The sequence below is a fragment of the Bombus vosnesenskii genome, unplaced genomic scaffold, assembly GCF_011952255.1.
Source record: "Bombus vosnesenskii isolate JDL3184/JDL3185 unplaced genomic scaffold, Bvos_JDL3184-5_v1.1 scf7180000013295, whole genome shotgun sequence".
In the NCBI taxonomy this organism is placed as follows: Eukaryota; Metazoa; Arthropoda; class Insecta; order Hymenoptera; family Apidae; genus Bombus; species Bombus vosnesenskii.
The window spans coordinates 5,713,881-5,734,962 of NW_022882946.1; positions in this window are offsets into that span (position 1 = coordinate 5,713,881).

The following is a 21,082-nucleotide window of genomic DNA, read 5'->3' on the forward strand; positions in this document are numbered from 1 at the left end:
CAGAGATTATGAAAGTATTTGAACAGTCATAATTATCCATTCTATTAATAAACTTCGACGTTCAATGGGACTGTATGTCACCTTTAACTGATAATTTGGATACTTTGGTCTCTTTCAAGTCTCGTTGAGTTATTGATATATCAGTAGCTATAATGCTTTATAATTATGTAGCATATAATTATTAATAATACGTTACAGTAACATTAAATTAATAATACAATAATATTAAGGTATTGTTAATATCCGATACCGATGGTATTCACCGTGTAAAATATCGAATACAAAAAGATCGAGTATTTCGAAATCGAGTAAATCGAATTTAAATTGTTGTACTGTTTAAGTGCCATTCGTGGTACAGAGATACTATACTTCAAGTTAACGATTATTATACACTAAGATCGCTATATACTAATCCTTTTTACCGATTTCACTAATTTCCTACTATACGCCTGCACCATCAGATCGCTCTCAAACCTAACCGACATTACCATAACGCATAAACGTGTCCCGTTGCGATGTCGTACAATTACCATACATCTTGTCTAACACGTACGATACGAACATGAAAATTTTCTATTTCTAAGTAATCAAACGCTGCACACACATATAGCAAAAAATGGTGGGAGACACACGGACGATCGTGTCCTTCCACCACAGAAAACGTGGCACTCGGACAGATAGGCAGGCGCGGCCACACAGGCGCGTACGCTACGTACACAGGCGCGTACGCTACGTACACACGCGAAACTAGCATAACGGGCAGCCCACCCTCTCGTTGCAGCGAGGGTGGATTCCATGGCCCATGCGCGCACGCCGCGCCAGCACGCAGCCCACTAGCAGCCGCGGCGATCGCGGAGGTTCGAGGCTACGTCTGAGGGTGACACCCTGCAGTCTGACGCGGGACTTCGACCCTCGTGCTTCGCTCGGGGATGGAATAACCGCGGAGTCTCCGCCTCGCGGAATTCAGTCGCGTCGACGACGTCGAACGTGCTTTTCGCCGGTAGCGCTCAGAAAGGCAAATTCAGAAACAAATAATAGAAGAAGGGACAAGAATTTTGACTACATTTCGTATATACTTTATGGTGAAATTTGTCCGTGGATCGAGACGAGAATTTCTATATTTCTATATTTCATAGTGAAATTTCTCCAGCTATACGTTGCTACCGTAATTGCATTCGAAAACTCAGATATCTGGTACATTATAGTGAAATTTCTTTATAGAAGCTCAAGAAAGGGCAATAACTTTTATATTTCTTACGTTATAGTGAAATTTCGACACATTAGTACGTAACGATTACTTTAAAAATTCCGCTTTCCGTGCTGGAATTTCTTCATAGAACAACAACCCCGGGACGAGAATTTTCATTACGTTTGATACTTTTTACGATGACATTTCCCCGCTAGTAGATTGCCTCGATAATTGTAAATTCTACTGAATCGAAGGACCTACGTATTGAAAATTCGTAATCTATGTATCAATGAGTTTTTCATCGTTTCGTTGGTAATCTTTAAAGTTAGAAGGAAAGTAATTTTGTCGGGTATTTTGCACGAGAATCGTATAAGGGAAGGAAGTGGCTGGTTGGAACAGTTCGCGAGTGTTTCCTACGGCAAGAGGAGAGAAAAAGGCAGAGAAAAGAACGCGTTACCTGGCAGCGTGGCGAAGAGAAAGGGAAGAGAGCTGGCAGAGCGAGTAACCGGTAAGTCGATTACTTCGTGGTCGGTGATCAAACGTAGCTTTCATCGCCGTCGCTGTGGCAGTGACTATGGCACGCTTATAGCCGAGTTAGTTCAAAGTCAAAGATTCTTGAAAATCGTCGATCGGCGTCGATCTATCGACGTTTGACGCGCCGTCGACTGCCAAGCATTTTTCCCCCACTTTCTTTCTCTTTACTCCCTTCTTTCTGTCCTTTTCTACTATTTTTACAGTGTAAGTGGCTCAATTAATAGGAATTCATTCTTCGAATATTTTTTCTCGCGTTTATATATTTTTTTAGTAGAACTTATCCGCTGAAAGATAAACGTAGTTTCCGCACGATCCAATTTCTGCGAGGAATAGCAGAGTGTAAGTTAATTGCGCGGTCTTCGTAAGTAGTTCGATTGATAGGATTTTAATCGTTCGAATATTTTGCAGTATATATATTTTCAGTAGAATTTATTTAATGAAAGATAAACGTAGTTTCCGTGCGATCAAATTAAAAATTCCGTGCGAAATACAGAATAGTTAAAGTTACTTTTATGATATTCGCAAGTGGCTCGATTGATAGCAACTAATTGTTGGAATATTTCTTTCCGTCTGTGTATTTAGCAGAATTTGCCCGATAAAAGATAAACATGGTTTTCACACCATCAAATTTCTGAAAAAGAAAGAACGAACGTTTCCCGCAAGAGCATTAAATCTGCCAATTTCGTGTATTTAAAGCGGATCGTTCGTTTCGTTTCGTATGATGGGACATAGAAAGCAGATACAAATATGTCGATTGCAGTCTCCGCTGCGAAAATACCAAAGAAATATTCTCCTCTCCGCTGTCTTTTCTATTCTCTCGATATATTTTCTATGTAAAATATACGAAAGACGTTTCCTTTCTCGAGCCATAGGATTATTCTTCCAGCTATTATAATAAAAATATCTTCCGAAACACATTATCGAAAATTTCTCGATGCCATCGTTCGTTTCACAAATGAAAAAGTACTCGAATATCCAGAAGAAACGAGAAAAGAAGCATCTATTCAGTTCAAATCCATTTTCCAGTCCACAATTCAGCCCTCGTGTTCGAAGAAACAGCGGAGAGGATGAGATGCTTTATTCCTTTTTCTGAATGGCGAAAATACGCCAGGCTGTTCTTCAAGCTTTCTTTCCACTCTATCGGAAGTCAGGAAGCAACGGAAAAGCATATAGAATAGACGAAGAAAAAAAAAAAGAAGAAAAAACAGGAAAAAAAGGGACGAAACGAAACGAGAAGACACCGGCTCTTACCGTTCAATGAAAATATTATTTAGATATGCTTTTCGTTCCGTAAATTCTTTGCAGTCGATCCTTCGCCTCTATGGGACGGCTTAAAAAGACTGTTCCTCGCGAATAGATTTAAAGGAGGGTCGCGTACGAGCCAAACGGATTGGGGAGAATATCCGATTGGAGGAAAAACTTGGCTGGAAAACCACTTATCTGCAAACGCGCTGCGAAATTGAATAACAATACGCAATTTTAGATTCGCAGAGTATTGGTAAAATTACGGTTAGAAAAGGGATTTAAGATTTCGCTTGGTTAGGTAAGAGAATGGATAGCAAGCGGATAAGCTGAGCGGTAAGTAGGTTGTGGATTTTTGTGTGTTTATAGGAAATTAGAGAGTGTCAAATTGCACAGAATGTAAAATTGAACAGATGAAAAGGTATATGATATATCCAAAATATATAACATTTTTCTTTCTATAATACGTGGTAAATAAAGCGATTTTCTACCTTTCTAATTGTATTTTCAAACACGTGAATTTGATTTTAAAAAGTGCGGTCTGTCAGATACCAGGATTTTTTATTTTTCAGGTGATAAGTTAGAAAGTGTAATAGAAATTGGAAAGATTTTCTATTTCGTTATTTATCTTCCTTTCTGATTGCTATTCCTATTCCATAGCATTTTATTCCGTTTCTTGCTTCTGCAACTCTGTGTGCGCTAACAAATTTTATATTTATAGGCGAATGAACGAATAAACAGACGAAATATGGTGAGATTTGAAGCAAAGATAATTGGACTGATATATTGTACCGCAATTTTTGTGTATTCAACCTCGTCAAAGCTTTGACGTTTACTTAGAGAGACAAAATTTCACTCTCTCACGCGTTTATTTTATTAAAAATTCATTCACCACGGCGTAAATTAAACTTCAGAATACACGATCAAACAATTCACAATGCTTCCAAACGTTCACGTTGTAATCTTATCTCGCTCACTCGCTATGCTTATTTCGACAGTCTGCTTTAACCTCGTCCAATGATTTCTTACATAAATATCGCAACATTTCTGCATTTAATTCTTCAAAATTGCACCAAGCTTAATGCAAGTATTAGGTTGTCCGAAAAGTTTCTTTCGTTTTATGAGGAAATAATAGACGCACCTTTTTTGTTTTATATTATTTTGTCGAATTACGTACGGCCCATTTTGTTCTGTTGAGATAAACATCGCGACATTTCACGTTTGTATGAAGGTGCACTATTATAAAAAACACGTTTGCGAAAGAAAGACACTTTCCGGACAACCTAATACAAAAGAAATTACCTGTCTTTCTATTTGGTTTCTCGACATCACCTGATTTCTCGACACCAAACATTAAATTAGCTCTCGAAATACCCAAATTAAGGAATCCATAGCACTTTCAAACTTTCTCATTGAAATCCTCTGCGCTCGCGATTGATGTTTATTTCAACAGTCAACTTCAACCGTCGAGAAACGTTGGTGGCGTCATTTTCGTACGTATTCGAGGCAACGGAAATTCCTTCAAAGGCCACAATTCCCAGACGTAATTTCGTCGGCTATCAGAGCGTCTTAATTCGCGTTACGTAATGGTCGTGGACGGAGGTGGCGATGCGAAAACATTCGAAAGGCAAAGTAGGCGACTCGACTCCTAGTTTCTCCCTGTCGACGCTTTTTTTCGAATTCGATTCCCAAATCGGTCGCGGCTCTACTATTTTTTCCCCTCTTTTCTTTCTTCTCTCCATTTCTCTCTTTCGTCCCCTTTTTTATTCTCATCGAACGCGCACGTCCGCTCGATAAAAGCGGGCCGTTTTTTTGATCAGCTTTCGCGTGGTATTTTGTTGCCTCGACGTTTTGTCTCGGACAATGGTTTTGTTCGGCAACGAACGCGCCCAGTCCGATCGCCAATATATGTATCCACGTGTCAATTTTCGATGGCGGATTCCTTTTGAGTCGTTAGCAAGCATCGATAAGCGTTATTCGGCCCGGCAGCGTTCGGTAAATAGCCCGATGGCTTGTTCCGCGCGGAACGTTTCCCCTGTATATTGTTACAGTTTTTCGCGATTCACCTGTGAATCGTTCGCTTCTTTTTTCTCGTTTTTTTTTTTTTTTTTTTTTTTTTTTAGGAAGATATTCTTTCTCTGGTGAAAAATTGCCGCTATAAAATGTGGGGTTTGCCGGTTGACGAAGCGAGCGTAGAGGAGGAATTTTATCTTGTTGTATGGCGAAATTGCGTAATGGGTGCCATTTTATAGCTCTTAACTGTATTTCTGTTTTATCGCAATGGTCTAATGGAGAATTACGCAAGTATTCTTCTCCGAATATTTTTAATTGCAAAAGACTGTAATAAATAATTATATACGTACGAATGAATATATTTGCAGTTAATGTGTTCGTATTGTCGTAGTTTCATCCGAATTCTTACCATCGTCTATTCATATAATATAGTTTTATTATCATAAATATGAACAATTTTAATATAACGAAGAATTTTGGAAGATTTTAGCATTTTTCAAAGGTTCTGACAAACATATACGTTTGAATTACGTTGGTGCCACCATGTAGGTTGAATTGAAAAATAAACTAACACACACTAATTTTTTTCTAATTTTCTAACGAATCATTCAGCGGGAAAATTTGCTTATTTCAGTTTTTAAATCACATTTTAAAGTCACATTTTAAAGTTCTATGAAAACATGCTTCTCTTTAAAAGTCGTATATTTCAAACAAAATCTGGCTACTTTATTTCCTTTTTAAATGCATTATGAGATCCATTATGCTCATTCATCAACGATTTTTCGAAAAAAAAAAATCTTTTTGCAAAATCCCCTTACTTTTACCATTTTCCGCATAGTGAACATTTGTTTTAATCCACAACCTATTCATTCAACGTTATATTTCTAGATTCACAATTCACCATCTATTTTCATAAAACCACGCTTCCTTCCAATTTCGTCTGGGAAACTTCTCGCTGCTGATTCATTTCACATCGCTCGTATAGAAAAGTTTATCAATATGAAATCTCTGACAACTACATTTCCGCTCGTGTATCCTAAACTTCGCGTATTCCATCGAATATTTTCACGTGTGGCTGTACGTGGACACCGTCTTCGATTACGATGCAACGACAAAGGGTTGTGTTCATTGAGCAAAGTAGGTTCGATGGGGAGAGGCGGTTCATCGAAGTTGCTTCAAAGGACCGAACTTTGTCGCGTAATTTCAGTCCAAGGTACAGAACCACGTCTTACCCTCTGACGATCCTCCTTGCTAATTTCGCGTGTCCTACGGGCTTGCAATTCCGTGCGCTCGTTCTCTTGTAACGACCACCTGAGTCTGATCATCAGAATCCTTCTTAGAAGTTGTGCAGGTCATTGAAGAATCTTCCTTAGCTTTCAAATCTGAAACTTCAATTACTATCGACAGCTACGATGGTGTGGATCGAATTATTAAATTCTAGAATACTGCATTCTTATTTACTAAATACTAGACGTATTTATTATTAGTAGCGTTTCTAAATTATATCCGAAATATATTTCACCGACGTAATTATGCCATAGGTGTGTTGATATGAACACGTAATCAGGGTCGCAGCCAATTAGCTCGTATTAATGCCATATAATTAATAATTGTACCAGCTATACAGTTAATTGTTATGCTATATAATCATACAATTAGTAATTATACGTCAAATAATACTGATTGCCCGGCTCTCACCGCGAGGAAGTGCTGCGAATGCAGACCCGCCCTGTCCCAACCACCCTCCTTTCTCGCAAAAAGTCTACAATTTATTCATCGTCAGATAAATACTTCTTTTGGTGTGCGTCTGTACGATGTTCACAGAGTTTGACAAATAACCGTGGTGATTAGACACTCGAGATGTTAATGACAATGATCTTAGGTTCAATAACGAATCCACAGTCAACGGGGTAACTCTTTGTTAAACGTAGAATATATTTTGAAGCACAAAAGCGTTTGCCGTGACGCTCTTCGCGTATACTGCACGTAAAGACGATGTGAAACTCTCCAAGGAGATCACGAGAATAAAAGACTGAAGAAAACTTTCCTTTCCTTACGATCGCGTTCGTTTGTTGTATATTGGTCGGGGGATACCGACAAAATTACAACCGTCGTTGGTAGACAGTACCGCGTAGCGGCCACATTGTTTCTGCCCGGGGTTTAATTATTAATACAACGTGTGTCCCATAATATTGACACTTCTGAGGCAAAACCACACGTGGCTTGATTTGTCCTCGAGCCCGTGTGCCGCGACAACTATATTTTTTTAAGGAGAACTATACAATTACTCTATACGTCTGTTAGGTAAAAACGTCCACTCCGTGACCGTGGCTACGTTCAGCGACCAGTTGTGTCACCTCGAGCCCAAGCCCACTGTCACAAATCTCGGGCAAACATAATCGGATTGAATCATAAACAGCTATTTCTAAGTTTTATTATTTAAGTACAGCTTTGATAAATAGTCTAGACTAAAATATTGAGCATCTTTCCAAAAATTCCAAAAGAAAGACCCCGATGTCCTTTCATCCCCGACACATATATATGTATATGTTAAATTAAAATTTTCGACTTGTGAAAGTGGAAACTAATTGATTATGATTAATAATTATAGTAATTAATTATGATTAAGAGTTAAAGAAAAAGGACAAGAGAATAAGATTCTATATGTGCCATATAGAATTAACTACTACCATAATATATGCATTCTACAATGTCATGCTTTTATTACAATGCCATGCTTTTACTACCATGCCATATTTCTTACTACTATACCAACCTATTACGACTAGCACGACCTTACCTACTTACTTGGATTACCTAGCTATAAATCACACCTACATAAAAATCTAAATGTCTGCTTAGTCTATCTACGTTATAATCTAAATGTAATAAAGAGAAAGGGGATGAATATTGTATGGAGTATGAATCCTCTCCGCTTGATGTCACAAGAGACTCTGAAACAAATTGAATCTGCCAAAGGTTAGTAAAATTCTATAAAATACATATAATTATTTCCTGATTGGTGAGGCTCAAACGTTATTTCATAATATTTAGCGTGATATTTTATTTTCTTTATCTCCTTTATTTCTCTCATTCTTTTGAGCCCTTTGCATACATATTTAAAATACCATGAAACGTTCAAATATGCAACTGAAGTGTATTTTCTGTAAACTGTTAAGCCTGAAACAAACTCATTTACTGGATTAGTATTTAAAAAAGAAAAAATCAAGCACCTCTGAAATGAGAACATTTTATACATGAAAAATAAAATACTAATTATCAATTAGATTAAATTACTGTTGATTAAATTTTAACAAGAATAGAGAATCGTTTGTGTCTTTTCAATCAAAACTACAATAGGAAAATTGAAAGCAAGAATTTTAAGTAATTGAATTTTAAGTAATTGAATTTTGTGTAATTGAATTTTAATTGAATTTTGAGCAATTGAATTTTAAGTAATTGAATTTGAACTGAATTAAAAATTGGAAATTTAATCTGAACATTAAGATTAGAGAAAAATCGATTATTTCAAAATCACTTACTTTGTCTTTTAACATTTACTATCTGTTACTTTTTATTCAACATACTGAAGCGAAAGATATGCACATAAATCATTTTTTCCAGAATTTTTCTTACAAATGAACGATGATCGCGTATGAAATTCATTTAATGCAAACGAAATTCAAATATTTATCAAATTCTACATTATTGTTAATAGATTGAAAATATCATGATCAGAAAAATTCTAAAGATTATGGTTCTAATAATTAACAATCACTAGTACTGATTCCAGTAGTAATAAATTAAGTTTAAACTGACATTTAAAAGAAATTGCTAGATACTTTAAAAAATAATATCAATTTAATGATTTAATAAAAAATATTTCAAGTCTTCGCAGCAACATTAAGCTATTTCATTACAATACTTTGTTGCATAAAAAGTTCTGTATTTTAGTAGTCATGTTAACGTTAACACTAACAAAGAAATATGTCTTATAGCAGTATTTTCAGTAACAAACGCAGTAATAAGGGGCGTTGAAAAAGAACTCACTACACTCAATCGTCTTCCACTTTATATAAGCCCGATTAACAAACCGTGCGTGGAACGGAATATTCTTTTTGTTTCGCAACGCTAATTTATTATTAATATTTATGAAACAGAAAATTCTCAAAATCGAACGCGAGGAGTGCTTTCTTATATCTGCAATATCAATTAATCTATCATTTACGAAAAAAAAATAGCAATAAAGTCTAAAAATTCCCGAAATTTGATATGCAACGCTAATAAATATTAATCTACGCAGTCGTATTTAAACAACACCAATAGCTAATGATCCCAGTGCAACCATTTAAGTGGTTGCTGATGAATGATCACATTTGTACAGCTTTTGTAGCTGCATCGAGTGATGCAGAAACAATAGTCGCCGACAAATGCAGTCGAAGGATTTTGGGAATTTTGTACACGCAATTCTACTTAACAAAACGCGACCATTCATTGTCGCAACGCTAGAAATGGAGAGAATAATTAGAAATCGTGATGGAATAATATCGCAACGCTAACTCTTACAGTGAATTCAATGAAAATTACGATTTACTATACGAAAAAGCTGCTTCAAATATTCTGATATTGCAACCTACAATATTATAAAATTAATTGAAATCTAACATTTTTGTAATTTGATTTTAAACAACAGGAAGTAGGGTAAATTCTGATACGTATAATTCTCTAAGAAGGTTTAAAAATTCATAATAAAAATTGTAAAAGACAATCGCGATATTATAATTTACAACTCTAAAGCAAACACGATTGTCATTTTATCGCAACTCTAATTCAAACCGTAATCATTCTCTCGCGACACTAATAAAAAATCGCGATATTATCTCGCAACTCTAATTCAACCCGTAATTAATCTTTCGCGATACTAATAAGAAAAACCACGATTTGCCCAATGTGATGATGGGTCAATATATATATATCGGCCAAAAAAAAAAAAAGAAAGAAAACTACTACTACTACAAATACTGAAAGCGAGCATAGTGACAAAGTAGTAACAAGAATGACTTCCCATGCTCTGGATGATCCAGAAGATCCTGCTCGTGCTGGTTTCACCGTCGATTTTTCAAATCAGATTTCCAGAAATATGTTGTTCACTCAAAAACGTGGCTACTCGACCGGAGACTGCACCAACCTGTCCGGCCCTACCTACTCATAATTAATTAACAGACACACCAGAAAGTATACTACCTGTTCTACCTAGCGCTATATTTAAAAAAATGGCAAAACACACCAACACACTTGCTCCACGATTCTCACACAAACGCTCGAGCTTATCACACAACGTGCACATTAATTTACGTACCATTTTCCTGAAATCGACTGACGAAAGCGACCATTGCCCGAAACGTGACAAGACGTGTGTAAAGAAATTATATCGTTAAAATAAATGTAATTAATATCGAGGTGGATAGGTCGTGATACTAGAGAAATCTTAAGATTTATAGCGGGTCCTTAAGCTAGTTGAAAATATGCTATGAAGATGTTTCGACATCTGGCAATCATCTTGTCCGAAGGATAGGGTCTTTGTGTAGCAAGCCACGAGACAGAAACCGTTGGAAAGTTTTCTGTCGAGTGCCGCTACGATATTAATTGTTTATATCGTTAAAATAAATGTAATTAATAAATAATTGTAATTGACAGAAATATTGACAGCGTGGTTACACTTAATCGTGTAGATGATATTGTCACAAATTGTGATTGTATCGATACATAAATTGAATTAATATATATCTAAACATTTTTAAAGTTCCAAGTTTGTAGCGAATGAGAGAAACGACGCAATTCCTCGGCCTAACCGCACACACACACACGCACGCACACACACACAATGTAGAAAATACGTCGTGGACGATACACTAACACATAGTCAGTCGCTGAGAAATTTTTGCATCAATTATGGTCATCGTGTTCGATGTCTTTCTTCCATTCAAGTAGCGTCTGGACACGTGAATGGGATCCCGAAAATGAGCGCGGAAAGGGTTAAATTTGAAAATCATGATCTAAAAAGATGATTAGTTTGTCTGCATCGTCATTAGACGACAATTGCATCTTCCAAAGCAACGAAATCGCAGGACATCCGATTTCTCCGCTACAAATGCTCATATCTCGTATTTATACTAAAATTCATTGCTTAAGATAAACTATATTTATGCCATACAGGTATATTCGTGTAGATATTTGCCTGTTGCAAATATTTGCACCGAATACTAATATACATATTCATAAGTACCATGAATATATTCTCAAATGTATATGTTTAACCTAACTATTAAAAGGCTCATTATCATAATCGCGATGTGCAAGAAGACCTATTCTCAACCAATAAATAAACATTTAAAAAAATAAACGTTACGACTCTCAGGTATAAAAAATACTCGCGGTTACTATGCTCGCAAAAAATTACAACCGTAATACAACCAGTCACCCGTGTCGATTTCATCCTATGACATGATCGAGTGATCAGAGGAAAAGAAATGTATGCGAAAAAGAAGAACGTTGCCATCGATGCTGCGCTATCCCGGCAAATACCATCAGGAAGACTAACATCAGGCAGAAATAGCTGAAAATCCAATGGTGGGAACAGAGGTTGTAAAAAATCTGTTAAAAAAAGAAACACGATGAGTGGTTGTTGGTTATTTGAAAAGCTGGAGATAATGAAAAATGCCATCATGACATCAAATGCCAATTTATAGTTAAATATATATTTTGTAATATTTAAATTTATATGATAAATATTATTGATAACGTTTTCGTATAAGGTGCGGAATACAAATAAAAATTAGAAATAGTCTAAAGTTGAGTAGTGCGATGTAAATTCAATGTAATCGTTTGTATGGCTACCTTTGATCTGATGATACCAATTATGCGACAAGATGACAGCTTTTCTCTAGAATTAAAAAAAAAAATTGTAGCAGTTTCACAGTATTTCGTAAATTAATGAACGAATATCCTGTTGCACGTGGAAAAATAATAGAATTTTAAAGAATTTATAGAGGAAACTTAGTATTATTTGTATTCGTGTAATGACGTGACGTCTGTCATTTTCCACACAGCGGTTTAAAATTAAATACGATAGTCGAAGTATAGTTCTATTGCACGATAATGCACGACTGCATGTGACAAACTACGTAACCAACAACTCTAGAACTTGAATGGTCAGTTTCACCACACACATCGCCTGCATCGTCATACACATCGTTCCTAAAATATCACTCTTTTCAACGACTATAAAATCCGTTGTACAACAATTTGCCAACAAGTTGTCACATAAAAGTTTACACGAGGAATTGACAAATTCCAAGACAAGTAAGAAAATTCCCTTACAGATTTCAAGATAAACAAGCAAAGACGGACAACAAGAATTTCACGTAAATTTTAAATACAAAGCAAAAATGATAAAAACTGCTTGAAACTTAGTGCAATGTTACAAAGAGCAAAACAAGATTCTACGTAGCGCATCGTCTGAAATTCAGAACACAGCTGCGTGATAATGGAAGTACGTAGGTGCAAACTACTTGACCCTGTCTCTGAATTATGGTCGTTGTTTGTGCCGCGATGTATCTCGAATTACTTAGTAACACGCTCGTAAATGTAACAGGGAGATTAATAGGAAAAGTTGAAGTTTTTAGAGGCGAGGCTAGTCACCAACAGAAGTGAATGAAATCCCTCGTCATCGCCATTGCTCTATGAAACAAGACTGTTTGCCATAAAATGATTCTTCATCGCGTTCTTTATAAATTTTCCAAATTCTCCGCAGGAACGAGACCGCGCTCTATAATAAACGCGATTACAAGGTGAATCTTCACCATGGAACATTCTTTGAGGCAACCAAACATTCGACAGCTAAACTCTGTACTAGAGTTTTCAATAAGGTTTCGCAATTTGCCAACATTTTCCTGGCTGTTCGCGTTTTCTTACCGTTTTCAGGTTACCGATGCGCGGTGTACGCCTATTTGGCCGTAAACAAGGAACCAATTACGCTTAAAACAGGCATGTTCTCGAGCTAAGCCTCGGAACCTGGCAATTTCGCTCATGAATCGCGTTCTCGCATGTTCTGGTTCTTGCGCGCTCGGCCAACCAGCGAAATAACTCGGCTATGCGATCATTTCGCCAAGAATATCCGGCTTAATGGCAATGATTTATTATATAATAAATATTTACCAAATCCTATAGCGTTGTAAGATAAAATTTATTAAAACCTCTGTCTTTTTGCCTGAATCTTCTTATCTGCTGTATCTGAAAGAAGTTTAAAAATATAATGAATCGTGTCAGAATTGTGGGAATATCGTAAAATGGTAAAGCTTCAAGATAATGCTGCAATGGTAGGTGAATTTTCGGTTGCCAATACAATTTCCAATACAATATTTCCCGTGCATAGAATTTCAATTCGAGCCAAAAACAATCCTCTTATTCTTCATACTTTATGCTTACTGTACTTTAATAAAAATTCATTGATTATTTTCACTCCGTCTGAGTTTTCCTCCATGTGATAGAAATAAACGCACTTCAGATAAATAATCTTATTGTAACCTACCTTAATCTTCACTGTCTCTTATGAGTTAGCGTGAATGGATTACTTACTTTTATAATTCTTCAACATTTATAAACGAGAGGTTACTTATACCTGACGTATCAGGATTGCTCGATTTTATAATTCTCTAATATTAGAAAACAAGGAACGAATTAGCCCTGAAATTGTCATGTTCCCGAACCAAGTTACCTCAGAACCCCCTTAATTTCACTCAGGAATCGTGTTCTCGCGTATTTTGGTCCTGTTCGTTTACTTGCCTGTCCGACCAACGAGCGAAACGTTCCGCGCACGCGAAGTTTTCGTCAAGAGTATCCGGTTTAATCGCTGTTGAAAGATCTTTGTAGCACACAGGGGAGATGTTTCCAGCCGTACAAATCACCGGTATGTAAATTAATACGGTAGCATAAGAAAGGGGGACGCGGAGGGCGAGAGAGAGCGTGGTTCAGCGACGCACGAAAGCGCCATAAACTTTCGCCGTTGCCCCAACTTCCGGTCCGCGAGTCTCACGTGTGCGCGCATGTTTCAAGGTGTCACAAACGCCGCTTAGGTATTTATAGGAAATTTAGTGGCGCCGTGTTCAACGTGTAAGTACTCGCTGATTACCTGCATTATCGGCTCCCATTTACGATTCAAGTGCCACGTAAATTCGACTAAATGCAGCAGTTTTCCTCCTTGGAAGAATTTTGAGAATTTCGAGAGATCGTTTATGTATGTCCGATGTCGTAACAGGCGGAATTTCTTGGCATAATAATGGGATTTTATGAATTTAGATTCTATAATGTCGTGTAGGTTTAAAGTTATACTAGTTGTGTGTCTATAGTTGATGGAATTCGTTGCTCTTTTCTTAGTTCGTTATAGGCGGTTGTTTTTGTTTGTTCAAGAATTTGCAAATTTTGTGAGATTATTTATGGTTGCTCGAAATACTAAGAGGCGAAATGCGTTGGTTTACTAGTGGTAATTTTGTAACTTAAGCTTCTATAATGTCACGCAACTTTAAGGTTGTACTACTTGTGTGCATCTATGTGTATTTTATAGGATTGATCGTTTCAGTGATTAGTTTATTATAGGAATTTCGTTATCGTATTTCCTACAGCATTATTTATATTTGATTCGTAAAATCCACGATTAAATCGAAAATATCCCTTGCAAGTTGATTTCAATACTTGGAACAGAGTGTCTGTGCACGAGAGTCTCGATCTACTTACGGCTCGACTCGCATTCTCTCTTTTCACTGCCAATTTAAAATTGTCGATTATTGCAGGTACATTGTTCATTTTAACGTACTGTCATTTCTACGCAATAATTAAACTTATGTTCTTTTGCGCAATTCCTAAACGTTGATCTTTCTCAAACAATTACCTTTATTATCTTGAATATTCTTGAATAATTTTGAATGATCTTGAGGTAATCTTGAAAGAATAATCTTGAATAATAATAATAATTGAAAGAAATTCACTGGAACAAATATCGACAAAATTTAGTCGCTAGAAAATTTATTCTTAATTTTACGAAATGATAAAATTCTACATAAAACTATATTACTTTACACGTGGATAAAATGAGTCATATTCATTAAAACAATTTTACTGCAAATTTCCTTCCTTCTTCTTCTTCTTCTTCTATTTGTTCTACTTCTACTTCTTGTTCGTCGAGCGGTACAACTTTTGCTAGACGAGTTCGCTTCTCAAGTTAACGGGGCACGCGTTAATACACGTTACTTAATGACTTCCTATTCGGGCTTAGCGGAGAGTTAACGTCGAAACTTGTCCCTAGTCGAAACACGCTTCTGGACTGCTCGAGCACGGAAACTGTGTTGTCGCATGCACGACCTTGAAACATTTAACACCTGTTTTTCGTGCACCTCGACGATGGTCGCACCAGATATTACGCGAGCTTTCCTCTACTGGGTGTCCCAAGGATGGGTGCCAAGATTCAAATCTTTTTCTCAACTTTTGTCAACTTTTTTTCAACTTTTCAAAAAGAACTAAATATATTTGTCACGATCACTCATCTTGGTATTGTTTCGAGTCGATATTTCCTTTTATTAATATTTTACTAATTGTCCAAGTATAATGAAGCCCGATCGAATTATCTTCTTGTCTCTCTCCCATATGAAACATTTTCTACAATTCCAAATACTTTTAGCTCCAGTTTAAATCAATTCTATCAAAAAATTAAGCAATACAGCCTAAATTTAATACCAAGCATAGCTCACGTTATTTCGTTTTATACTTCCTCGTCCAATTCACATTCCATGGTTAATCCACGAAACAAAGATCATTAAAAATCAAAGATACCATCGTCTACCGTCCCCATCCAACTATTCCTCGAAAATTACACCAACCGAAAGACGATAGCGTTTTCGTGATTCCCGATTACCCGGTTCCTTTTACCTCGCCGTAGACGTCTCCGCGAAACTTTTCAGGCTGCGAGCCGACGATTCCTTTTTTTATCGTCTCGCAAAGGATTCGTTCATATTCGCAGTTCCTACCGCCGTAAGAACTCGCCTTGAGACGGTGATTGCATGGCTGCGATAGCGTGCGCCTCGTGATTTCCTATTATGGCAGCCCGATACTGCGTCAATGAAAGTTGCCCGCGAGAAACTGCAACGACGAATGTAAATCCGCTGCAGCCAAGAGTTGGCCGCTGCATTATATCGGTAGGTGAATCGAAGTGAATTTAAATTTAAGGGCCGCAACCGACAAATTGAGTTTCCGGGAAGGATCGATGGGGTTGAGACGGGGTTGGCGTCCACCGGACGTAACACATATGATTATATCAATCGTTCGTATAATTACAATCATGTTCCGTTACAGTGCTAACGAAATTTCAAACAGCTTCGTATAATGCACGAAATATATGCTTTAAATAATTCCGTGGTAAATGTTCAAATACTTTTGTACAGACACTGTGCAAAGAAAAATATAGCGCGCGATACGTGGCAGGTATAACAGAATCTATGATTTTTCGAACGATGCAGTCCTTACCGTGTCATTAGACCTTGAGCACGATACTTAATCTTCCTACAATCGCGTCTAAGATCGTTCGATAAATATCGGCCTTGTTTCGATGTTTCCGTGGAAATTCCTCTACTTTACGGGCTCGCCTTTGTAGAGCCGTAAATTGGGAATTTAGCTGGCGTGGACAATCCTGGAAAATGGATGCTTGCAACCGTGGATTCATCGAGCGAACATGATTTAGTTTCTTTCAGCTTTTGAGGGGCTTATAACGCCAATTCGATTCCCATAATTTCAAGTTACAGCTTGCGCCACAAATCTTTTAATGTGACTCAATTTAATATGTCTTTGGAACGCGTTTCTCGATGAATTTCCTGAGTTTGAAAATTTCAGGAAATATTTGAAATTTACTTTTCCATTGTTATGGAAATAGTAACGCAAAGGCTGTTAGGCCATCGTGTTCAGAATTATCTCGTTTAAATTTCTCGACAATTTCGGAACTCGTGACTTGTTCCAAAGGAATATCGAAAACAGGTAAAACAGACATGTAATATCAAAATGATATTTTATATTCTAATATATCAATTGCAGACTTGTTGTTATCCAATTGATATTCTATTTAATGTAATACTGTTACTCTACTATTATGCTATTATACATATTATTATTATTATTATTATTATTATTATTATTATTATTATTATTATTATTATTATTATTATGTCATGTCATCATTCTGCTATAATTACGTTACTCTGTTAATTAATTGCGAAAGAAATATCTAGACCATCAAAACGGCGCACAAAAAAAAAACCAATCCTGATACTGAAATAAAAATTCGTAGGTGTATAACATATACTTCTAAATTTCATGGAATTTCTTTCGAAACTTTCGGTCAACGATATTCTCGAAGCTAATTGCTTTGTAAGATTTCAAAGATTCCGCGGGTGCTTTAGCCGGCGCGACGTATGCCAAATTGGCCGAACAGCTGCATCGCTCGTGTAATCCCACCGTTTGGCTTTTTGCAATTCCATGGAGCGCGCTAGTGGAGATTTCCAGCGTCTCTGGAATAAGGGTAGAATGCTAAAACGAATTGGATGAGCGCGAGAGAAGGGGACGATACTCGATTTCGCAAAATTAGGTTGCAGTTTCCCTTTCTTTATTCATTCTCGCGTGAACAGACAAAGAAGAGTTTCAAGTTAGACTCTGCAGCTTCTTAGCTTCGTATCGAAAAGTTTTACGACAAAACTTGGAAGATCATTAGGAAATTAAGAAAACTTTCTAGACTTGTTATTCCATTCGAATCGTTAGACTGTGAAGGGCCTACATATTCGATATTATGATAATGATTTTATCATTTTGATATGATCAAGTTAATTCTCATTTTGTTCGTGTACAATCATTCGTTATTGTCATTTGATCGGTATTTTCATCGAGTTTCAGCGAAACGTTTTGCGAGACGATTTCACGCGATGCCTTGCACCGCTCGCAGACCGGAAAAATTCTTTGACCTACCACGAGGAGACTAGCAATTATTTCTAAATTTAAATTTTCTTACTAGCTCGATATTTTCTGCTCAATTCGAAACCTTCGACTTTTTCCGCCGCATTCCCTGAAATAAAATACTACTTGAAGCACCATACAAATGTAAACTCTATAGAATTCAAATTACCTGCCAATCGACATTTTTACTTTTGTTCTATTTTATCGGCAGTCATTTGCCGAATATAATAAATCGATTCTCGATTTTCCAAGTGAAATTTGAAGTAGATTTGTTATCAACTGTCATTGTATTTAATTTAATTATTCCCAAAGTAAACTCGATTTTCCAGAATCGCTCGTCTGATTTACCCTAAGGATCTATGTTATTACGCATACACTTGGTGAGCTGTAAAAAGTTGAAAACACGTGAACAAGAAGAAATTAAATAACGTTTCTGTTCCTCTAACCTTCTCACGGTTAAACGAGCCGCTCAGAAGCCAACTGATCGACTCCACTTTTTATCGATTGCTTAGTGTCGTTACATAAGTACACGATTAATATTCTTCCTTAATCCTTATAATTCCTTACTCTTCCTTAAAACACGAATTGAGAAAGCACTGTTCGCGATATCGTCGCTAGTGCGCGCATATCGATGAACATTTATATTACGAGTTATTCTACCGTTAAAGAAATGGATTTTAAGTAGCAACTTTCCTTCACTTGTTACAGATAACGACGAGTGCGCTAATTCAGTCATTCAACATCTCTTTCCGTATTACACTTTACATTAAAAATCCGCAATTTATTAATCGTTTATTATTAGATTTAGACAGAGTTTTATGCATTTGTAGAAAATTCGAAGCTGCAGAACGATACAAAATGTTCATATTACACAAAACATAAAAAATATTAGAAATATAGCGCTCGTCGTATTATCCAGTAAATAAAACAATCGCCTGCTATTCGTCTTTTCAATCCTATCCACAAAAATATGGACGTACGTGAATATCCGTTTTAATAACTTTAGTCATCATTTTTCTCTGCTTTTCAATTTATCCAGTCGATGAACGTGGCTTCTGAATGACTAGAGTTTGCAACGTGGTGGAAGAGAAGAACAAAATGTTTTCTGCAAGTTACTATTTGCGAATACGTAAACGAGGGGAACGCGTGAATTGCCGGCAGAGCGGAAACCGCGAGGATAAATTCCTCGGCGTCGCGGTGCCTTTGACCTCTTCATCGTTGTCGTAGGTCGAGAGAGGTGAAATTCAACGCGCACGGACGTAACAAACCTTCCAACGTCTGGCAACCCTTTCACCTTTGCCATCGCTCTATCCCCTTTCCATCTACGTTTCTGTCTTCCTCTCGTTCTCTGTCTGTTTCAATTTTGCCCCGCCGGTCCTTGACTCTTGGCGGATTTCAGCCGTTCGCGATGCGAATTTTCTGTACCGTTAGAAGGGAAATATTATGAAATCATTACGAGGAACTGAGAAACTGGCGAAAATTGATATTAGTTAGCTTAATTACCGGGATGTTAGGGTGGAGCTGAGTAAACTGAGGAGAAGCTTCGCGTTTACCTTTGCTTCCGGTTGTTGTCCCTTCGTGTTTTTAGTGGCCGAGTGTTTATTTGACGTTTCAGGCAGCCGAAGGAATTTCTTAATTATTTCAAAGGATAAATGAAACGAGAGATATACCCGCGTCCATGTCGATTAATTCTAATTCGGTCATCTTCGATATATCCATGTTTGTTAACTACTTGCTAATTTGATTTCGAAATTTCGTGATATTAGGTTAATACGTTCCTCGAGTAAAGTTTCACGTATTTGTTTAGAGGAAAAATAGTTTTTACATAATTGTCCAGTTTTTTCCATCGAGTAGTTGTCGTAGGTTGATCTGAGATGTGTAAAAGTCCTCAGTTTTTCAATTGTAAACATTGATCGAATAATATGTTTAATTATTTCTTGAACGTGTTATAATGTTATTTTATTAAATATAGTTATTACTTTAGTTATTATATTTTACAAAATATAATTATTATTGTGACAACATACTCGTTGGCTCTTGAGCTTTGCAAACTTAAAGTCGACATTTACGTGCATGAGTGTTAGAAACTCTTGTACCAAACATGCTTTTTATTATAAATATTGAACAATAATTTACTCTGAACTATATGTATACGCAGATTTATGGACTTTCTAATAATTTCTAATCAAGCAACGATACTAACATAAATTATTTAACTTTCAAGATGTAGATGTGGAATCTGGACCAAACAATTTTCCACATTGCACTTTTCTCTTCGATATTTCTCAACCCTTAAAACGCAGATACGAACCAGAGGTTGGAGCCTTTTAACGTTGAAAACTCTTCTTTCGACCCGCTGTCGTCGTCGAAAAATTCGCTCTTCTCTTGGTTACTGCTTTGCGTCGAGCGAGAGAAAGTTCGATCCGCGAAGTAGCGGGAAGAATTGATTTAGCGAAGTCTGTAATGAGTTGATTGCAGAGGATTCTCTGTGCCGTAACTTTCGAGCGACGCTGCCTTAAATTGCATTCGTTACGGGGCCCGACCCGCGCAATTTGATTTTCGAAATATCACCGTGCCACCCCCGTTCGGTTCGTCCCCCCTTTCTCTTCATTCCCTTCGACTATCGAAGATCCGCCGCCGGCACGAAGCGGCAAAATTCGATTTTAGGCATTTGTGTACGGGTCATCCGCGCGAGTTGGCCAAATTCAGCGACGCGCGTGCATGAGAATTTCCAATGACTCGGCAAGGATATTCTATTTTTCTCTTCTTCTTCGTTTTTCCTTTCTTTTTTCATTTTTTTATCTAGTTTAACTGGAAAATCCGCGTTTCACGTTCCACGAGGCACGTTTCGAGGTCTGGTTAACACGTCACAAATTGCGTGAACCATCAGTGGCTCACGTTGTACTTTTCATTCAGACTGTGCCAGTAACTCTGTGCGAGACAAAGCTTGATCGTCAAGTGCTTCAGAATATAATCGGTCCAGGCATAATTAATGTGTATAACACGATTACTATACCGTGGGCTACCGATGGCCCACGCAGCCTGAATGACGAGTTA